Source organism: Octopus bimaculoides, chromosome 5 (assembly GCF_046866305.1).
Source record: "Octopus bimaculoides isolate indiv1 chromosome 5, ASM4686630v1, whole genome shotgun sequence".
Classification (NCBI taxonomy): Eukaryota; Metazoa; Mollusca; class Cephalopoda; order Octopoda; family Octopodidae; genus Octopus; species Octopus bimaculoides.
Window position 1 is genome coordinate 16,429,457 of NC_142932.1, and position 10,000 is coordinate 16,439,456.

The window sequence follows — 10,000 nt, forward strand, 5'->3', positions numbered from 1 at the left end:
ATATATATATATATATATACCTATATATATATGTATAGATGTATTATATCAATAGATAGTAATAGATATACATGTTTATACGAATTTATAATAATATATGAATGTGGATATAATTGTATGCAAATGTGTATATAATAATATATCAGTTGAATAAAGTTACTTGACAACCGATGTTGGTGTGTTTACTTAATGGTTCTGTAGAAGAGACCGATAGAATAAGTACCAGGCTTACAAAGAATAAGTCCAGGGATCGATTTCCTCGACTAAAAGGCGGTATTCTAGTATGTCCCCAGTCAAATGACTGAAAGAATTAAAAAAAGAAGAATAAAAGAATATGTATATATATATATATATATATATATACAAAGAGTTTTCGTCAACTGATGTAATTTGATATGTATTTACTTTGAGTACTCAATTTGGTTCACCACTAACACTCGGACTTGAACTGCAAAAGAAAAATATAATGTTGAGAGTACCTATCGATAGCGACTAGAAGTGGTTTCACCTTGAGCGGGGGGATATAGATTAAAATATTTTTAAAAAATTAGAGCAGCTTATGGAATACGTTACACAATATCATGATTCACCTACTTGGCTATTCTAGAGATATCTATCAGAGATTCTATATGCTTATCTTCTCAATCTAAATTACATACATACATACATACCTACATACATACATACATACATACATACATATATACATACATACGTACGTACGTATGTATATATATATATATATATATATATATATATATATATATATATATATGTATGTATGTATGTATGTATATATATATATATATATATATATATATATATATATATATATATATATATATATATATATATATATATATATATATATATATCGGCTGTCTTGAGGCAAGACCGTTCAATGAGTGTAATTTCAAGAGTGATTAGATCTAGAGACAAGATGTGTAAAGTACTTCTCCCCTTACGTAATCTCTGCGCTTCCCTCTCATATGAGAACGGAATATTAATTTCTTGTTCATCAACCAAATTAGCTTTACTTCCATGTACCACCCCTTAATCACTCTGTTAATTAAACGGTCGAAGTTTATTTCAAGCCGAGCAGATCCACTTGGTTTGTTGTCTGACATAAACACAAATGAACAGACAGTCAATTAAAAGAGGTAATTAAAAGTGATAATTACTCGATCTCACGGACACAATTAGCGACTTATGTCAGCAAAAAGTCAATGTGGAATCTATATGTGTGTGTATTTGTGTGCACGTACGTGGTTGTATATGTGTGTGTATGTTTGTGTGTGTGTGTGTGTATGTGTTTATAAGTGTTTGGTTTTGTACGTCTGCATAAATATAATTTGATTTAAACAGTTTTTAGGCATCATAACTCTAGTTTTGTTTATGCCAACGAAGCACAATAATAGCATTACAAAAAAATCGATGTATGAGAGAATTAAATTTAAATACTGATGCACAGGCATACATATTACGGGCTTCTGTAAAGTTTCCGCTTATCAAATTTACGAACAAGCCCGTGGTTGTTGTAGACAATACGTACTCAAGGAGCCGAGGGGCGACGCAGTGTGACAGAACTTTAGTCAGATGAATCGACCCCATTAGTTACGTTTTACTTATTCTACGAGGACGCAAACACACCAACACCAATTGTCACGCTGTAGTGGGGGACAACCACAAAGCGACACACGAACACACACATACAAACACACACACGCACACACACATATACATACACGATTGATTTCTTTCAGTTTCCGTCTACCAAATCCACTCACAAGGCAAGGCTTTAGTGAGTCCAAGGCTATAGTAGAAGGCACTTGCCCAAGGAGCCAAGCAGTGGGACTGAATCTGAAACCAGTTCTATGGGAAGCAAGCTTTTTACCACACTGCTACACCTGCACCTAGAATCTGAATGAAAATATGATACGGAGAACGAAAGAAAAAGGGATCAAACGAGCCACCATTGGCCAACATATATCGGTTCGTACCGTAATTAATGCGGTTTTTTCAGTTGTGTGAAATAAAAGTCGGAGGGGATCAGGATAAACTACCTGCATCAACTTACTATAAAAGCATGTAGTACTTTTACCTTGTTCTTATTCTTAATGAAAATTATGAAGAGTGCAGCTCGATTTTAACAGTTATTTTTTCAAAGCTATAATGGAAGTGACAAAGGAACATATTCGGCATATTTTGTTTTATGAATTCAATAAAGGCAACAACGTAACAGAAGGTGCGAGGAATATTAATGCAGTATATGGGGATCGGACAATAAGTTTAAAACAGTGTCAACGGTACTTCCAGAAATTCCAGTCGGAAACTGTCGAGCTCGTCGAGGACGTTCTGTAAACCCTTTTATTTATGCGCCCTTTTAAAGCCTAGCCAGGCTCATGGGCCCGGTTTCCCGGTTTCTATGGCATATGTGTTCCCCCACCTCCCGCTGGACGAGACGCCAGCCCATCGCAGCGTTACTCAAGAAACAGGAAGAAAGAGGGAGAGAAAGTTGAGGCGAAAGAGTACAACAGGGGTCACCACCACTCCCAGCTGGAGCCTCGTGGAGCTTTAGGCGTTTTCGCTTAATAAACATACACAAGGCCCGGCCTGGGAATCGAAACCATGATCCTCCGACCGCGAGTCCACTGCCCTAAACACTGGGCCATTGCGCCTCCACTCTGCAAACCCGGGTGGAGCAAAATCTCATCGTAACTGTTGAGGAACTAGCGAAGAAACTTGGATTTGGTCATTCAACCAGTCATTGAAGTCAACGCTAAACGTAAAACCACCATCTTTGGTTTGAAGACGAAAGGTGTTCTTCCATCAGGATAATGCTCGGCCACATACAGCGAGGATGACATTCCAAAGGCTGGAGCAGTTTGAATGGGAAACGATGCCCTGCTAACCATGTTCGCCGGATATTGCCCCATCTGATTATCATTTATTCCGCAGTCTTCAAAATTATTTGGACAGAGAAAATATGAATTCTGTAGACGAAGTCGGAACAGTACTGGAGGAGTATTTTTCGTCACGGACAAGTGAATGTTGGAAGAGGGGCCTTGCAAGTCCACCGGATAGAATGAAGAGCATTGTAGAAAATGAAAGAGAGTATATTTTAGATTAAAAAAGAACTTTGTTTACCAAATTTTTGAAAAACAAAAGAAGTATAAATAAAACCGCATTATTTATGGGATGACCTAAAGTATATATATATATATATATATATATATATATATATATATATATATATATGTATATATATATACATACACACTCTCATATATGTGCGTGTGTGTGTGCTGTAATTGTTGTTGCTGAGGTTAGAAACTTGAAACGTGAAATATTAAAACAGTGAAGCTCGAAGTAGATAAAACTATAAATAATAACGTGTAAATATTAGGTTAAATATTCCTATTGAGTATTTGCATTTTATTATCTATAGCTTTATGAGCTTCTAGATTTCCCGTTTCAAGAAATATTTACACACATACAGACACACAGACATACATGCACACTCACATATGTATGTATGAATGTATGTATGTATGCATCCGGATATGTATGTATATATATATGTATATATATATATATATATATATATATATATATATATATATATATATATATATATATATATATACTTATATGCGATCCAGGTGACATATACACACACACACATATATATATATATATATATATATATATATATATATATATATGCAGTTAGATAGACAATCAGATAGATAGATAGATAGATAGATAGATAGATAGAAAGATAGATAGACTTATGCGCATATATATTCATGGTCTTCTTGGTTCCTGGGTAAAAAGCTTAAGCGTGACAGTGAAGTATGAATGAAAGTTTCATCGTCAGCAATAAAAAAAAAATGTCTGTCCTATAGGAAACAAATGTATCTAATGATCTTAAAACTTCGTTATTTGAGAGTTGCTTCAGAAATCAAATTGATGTAAAGAGATCTGAATGCTAGGCACTTATGAAAGCAGACAGATGGAACATACAGATAGATTTTAAGAAGGACGGAGAACGTTTTGGAGCCACATTTACCGAAGTAGTATATAATGAGAAAATATTATTATTATTACTAGAAAGCATCGCACCACACCGACTTGGGTTCATGAGACGCTGTTGGCGATGGAGGGATGAAGTTGTTCGTCGGCACTTACTATCAGAATCAGTAAATGGTAAATGAAATGAACTGGGTAAACCTTGTCGAATATATGTGAAACTGCTAATGGAAGATAAAGAAGTTGGCAAAAAAAAAAAAAAAAAAGAAAAAAAAGTTGCAGCGATGATCCAGGAGAAAGACGTTTGAAGGAAACTTATCAATGGAGACACACACATACACACATGTAATATTTTGGACTACTGGGTATATGTCAATTAGTGTACTGGCACAGTTTGGGCTACCTGATGTCATCTACAATTCGGCTATATTTCCGTTGGATCTACTTTAGGAATTCCGCAATGTCAGTTGAGATAATAATCGATTAAGGAAAGAGAAAATGGATTTGGTATTAGTCTTATAGACTAATAGTAAATCCATTTTCTGTTTCCTTAATCGATTATATATATATACATATGCGTGTGTGTGTGTGTGTGTGTGTATACTGTAGGCGTGTGCATTCTTTTCGTCTTCATATGTCACCAATTCTTCTACACCACCAGTCACAAAGCGTTTAGAAGACCGAGACTGCAGTACAAGACGCATGCCAAGTGGCCGGTCGTGCTTACACGGTGATATCCAATTCGGAATCACGTAATCGTTAGATAAAGTTGGAAACATAAGCAGTCGCACCTGCGCCTGGATAGGTCCATCCGCTTTGCTAAACAACAACAGCAACAACAACAACAACAACAACAACAACAGCAGCAGCAGCAGCAGCAGCAACGACAAGAGGGGGAAATATGCTAAACAGGTTCACATCCACCAAACAACCTTTCTCAAATCTAATACCGAGATTTCCAACAAATTGATATCATAGTTTGAAATGTTGTCTTGGCACAGAACATTTTCATGGGAAATGGTGATTTGTATTGTTGTCTGTGAGAAGTCAATATAAATATACACACGTGCACACACACACACACGTGTATATATATTTATATATATATATATATATATATATATATATATATATATATATATATATATATATGTATATATATATATATATATATATATATACATACATGCTTATATATACATACACATACACACACAAACACATGCATTATAAATGCATGAATATATATGCATATATATATATGTATATATATATATATATATAGATAGATAGATAGATAGATAGATAGATAGATAGATAGATATACATACATATATATACATATATATATGCATACAGATACATACATACAGAGGTAGAGAGGAGGAGAGAGATAGTAGAAGGATATGGATATATTTATATACATATACATGTGCGCATATATGCGTTTATATATGTATGTGCATGCGTTTATATACAAGTATACGTTTATACGTTTGTGTATGCGTGTGTGTATGTATGCATATATATATATATATATATATATATATATATATATATATATATATATATATATATATATATATATATGTACACATGTATGTATCTGTATGTGAACGATTCCACGTACGTACAGACTTACGTATACGTAGACATTCATATACGTTCACGGTTTGTCTGTATGTGTGTGTGTGTTTGGTGGGGGGGGGGCTGCTGGTGACAGGGTCCTGGCGTTCTTGTTCTTGGTGTTCTTTGGTGTCTGAAGAAACAAACGTTTCTAGTTACCCCTCCTCCCCTTCCTTCTCCTCCTCTTCCCCTTCTCTCCTTTTCACCTTCTTTCTATCTCTCCATTTCGTGACCTCTTGCTCTCCCTCCAACTGCAATTCATTACATTTCTGTGAATGTCTATACTGTACATATATGTGTTTGTATGCACATGTGCGTGCGTGTGTTTGTGTGTGTATGTGTGTGTGTGTGTGTGTGTGTGTGTGTGTGTGTGTGTGTGTGTGTGTGTTCTTGTAAATCTAACTGCGTGTCCGTTTATCTGTGTGTGTTTGTATAACAAGGCTTGCTCAGTTAACATAACACTGCTTTAGTAAACAATGCCACTGTAGACACCAACAATTGCTAGTCGTACGCTCTGTTATTTCAATATTGGCTGCATACCAATCAACCATTCCGACATACCTAGTCCGGCATTGTAGAAAAAAACATTAATCTGGTAGCGATAGAGGTAATGACAGCGGTTACTGCGGCGGCGGCGGCGGCGGCGGCGGCGGCAGTGGTGATGGCGGTGGTAGTTGTGGTGATGGTAATTGTAAGGAGAGTTATTGGAGTCGAATTTATTGTCGCGGTTTTAGGTCTAGATATATGCCCCTTCAGCAGTGGAGGCGCGTGGCTTAGTGGTTAGTGGTGTTGGGCTCCTGATCGTAAGATTGTGGTTTCGATTCCTGGAACTAGCTATGCGTCGTGTTCTTGCGCAAAACACTTTATTTCACGTTTCTTGAGTCCACTCAGCTGGCAAAAATGAGTAACCCTTCGACAGACCATCGTCCCGTCCGAGGGGCAATATATACACCACAGACCCCAGGAATCCAATCTTATGAGTCTAATGACTCGGGAACGATCTCTATCTATTTTATTCTATCAGCCCTAATACAACTAACTTATTAAAGATATTCCAGGCGTCATCATCCCATGTTTTTAGGGTTATGTTAGGACTGGATTAGCTCTAAGCGTCTTATAGGTGCAAAACCCAATGGTCACTCTCTGACCGGCCAACACAAACAAGCTTCTTAATAGTACTACCCTAATGTTTTAAAGGGTGCTACTTCTTCGGATATATGAACTACTGACCGCTATATATATATATATATATATATATATACACTACATACATACATACATATATACATATATATGCATACAAACACACACACACACACACACACACACACACACACACACACACAGAGATATATATATATAATAATAATAATGTAATGATTGCATTGTTCAATTAAATGGAGTTGCATGAAACGATCGTACTGCATTACCTCTGGATATCCTTGTTGCTTATTTTGACTTTAATCACCTTACTTTGAAATTGTATGAATAATACCGTACTAAATTCTGGGACTCAACTTAAGTGCATTATTCATCTGAATCTAAATTTTTGCTACACGCACACGCATACACACACACACACATACACACACATATATATACGTTTATAAATTTGTGTTGCAAAATTCCAAATCGAAACCGTGTGTTGAAACAGATAATATTGTATTTCGGGGAGGTCATTTTATTTTTTGCCAAATAAACACACGCACTATTTATTCGTTTTTCACTGGTTTCTTACCGTTCTTATTTTATCCGGACAATGGTCATAATACAAAATAAGGACTGTTATAAACGAGTGAAGAACGAATATATTGTGTGTATGTTTATTTAGCAAAAAAAAAAAAAAAAAATGACCATCTCGAAATATAACAATATGTATGTATATATATAAATAATACAGAATGGGACAAGAACGCAAAACATCCAGACTGTTAGGTGATACAAGAAAGGGACAAAACATCCAGAAGACGTATGTGTGTGTAGCAAATATGCATGTATATATGTATATATATGTGTGTGTGTATTTGTGTCTATTTATATATATATATGCAGTTATAACATGCGTTTACTCCATTCCTTAAATTTATATATATATATATATATATATATATATATATATATATATATATATATATATATATATATACATATATATATATATATATATATATATATATATATATATATATATATATAAATTTACTAAATTTACTAAATTTATATATACTCAAGTATCCAAAATAACAAGGAGTTTCTACCTCATAAACAGGAGTTAAACCACAGTCATTTTGTGATCTTTGCTACCCTGGTATCTATTAACCAATTTATTTTGTCCGAGTTAATTATTAACTAGGAGAAAATAAATACATATAATATATATATATATATATATATATATATATATATATATATATATATATGCATACGTATACAACATGGATACGTACACACCTCGTTTATATATATACATGCACACACACACTCACACGCGCGCACACATGCACACACGCACACACACACACGCACACATACACACACACACACATATGTAATGAGCACATTTCGAGGCCCACCCAAAATGATGAAAATGATGTAGCCGATACCCAACTTAAACACCTGAGAAAACAAATATATAACACATACATAAAACCAGTGTGGGACGGGTGCACCATGTATAAATATGCGTATATAAGCGAGACTTAGAAGTTAGATTCATCTTGAATCGTTCAAACTTCATTGAAGTTCTTGAAGTTAAAAGGGGAGAAGGATGTGGTTATGATTCTATGACATTTTCTAAAGAGGTGTGTTGGTTGGTTGTTGTTGTTCTTCTTGTTCTTGTTCTTCTTGTTTAGCCCCAAGGAAATCCTTTTTGAGTACCTCTTTAATCAATATTTTGACATGGTTCATTTTACTATTTTACCAATTATGATATATTTACGACTTCATTAATTCATTAATGCATCTTCCCTTTTAGTTTTACTAATGATTGTGGGGGGGGGGTGTAATCCGAGGGAAATTTGGCTGTTATTTCTAACAGTTCGAGAGACTGGATTTATACCACGTGGTCCAAATTCCGTCGATTCTGCTTTTCATCATTTCGGAGTTGATAAAATAAATACCAGTTGAGCATTGGGATCTCTGTAACCGACTTGCCCCTCCCCTGAAATCGCTGGCCTTGTGCCATAATCTGAAACCTATCTACCTGAAATCTATCTATCCGAAATCTATCTACCTGTCTATCTGTCTGTCTGTCTGTCTGTCTGTCTGTCTGTCTGTCTGTCTGTCTGTCTGTCTGTCTGTCTGTCCTTCTATCTTTCTATGTACATACATACAGCAGTATCAGCACCAAGCAGTGTTTAGGGATGAGCAGACTTTAAGTTAGTTGAAATATATTTGTGACATTTCTTCAACTTCTCAGGTGAAATTCATTGCAGTTACCATATATAATATATCGGATAGTCAAATACATATAGAAAGAAAGACAGATAGATAGATAGATAGATAGATAGATAGATAGATAGATAGATAGACAGACAGACAGACAGATAGATAGATAGATAGATAGATAGATAGATAGATAGATAGATAGATAACTTTCTTTTATTAGCCACACAGGGCTGCACACAGAGGGGACAAATACAACTGTAGAGCTTTTCTTTCAGAAAAAAAAACAAAAAATCCGATCAAAAGGGATCGGTAGGGGCAAAAAAAAAAAATGGGGGTATCGTAAATCACAGAAAATGTCAATTGTGTAAAATGGGGTAACACTAGGTTTATCCATGGAGAGAAAAGCCTACGGAAAAGACCACGGTAACCTCAGCAGGGAATAGACACATGAGAGCGAAGTGCTCTCTCTCTTTATTTTTTAAAAATATATATATTTTTTTTCGATTTATAGGATCATGCTCAAAGAGGTATCGTCACTCGCACGCACCATCTATGCTACATTCACCCACCATTTAATGAAACTTTCACGAGACAAAAACTGTCTCTCTATTCTCACCTTCCTTTTCAAGTGCTACTTGAAAAAAGTTGATGAGCGATTGGCCAGAGAGGTAAGTTTTCGTCTCTAATCCTTTCGCTCGGGTCCACCACACACATTCCTTCACCATGGCCACCAGTATGATGAACACTACCTTGCCTTCCCTGTTGAGGGACGGTGGTGGAGCAATTTGCACAATAGACTCGGCTGACAGGCGGACTCGTCCCACACGTGACAGCAGCCGTTCGGCATAAGCCCACAGGTAGGAAATCTTTGGACACTGCACGAGTGCGTGCAGAACGGTTTCGTCGCTCTGACCGCATCTCGGGCATGTCGGTCCGGTGTGTCTCGAACCGTGTC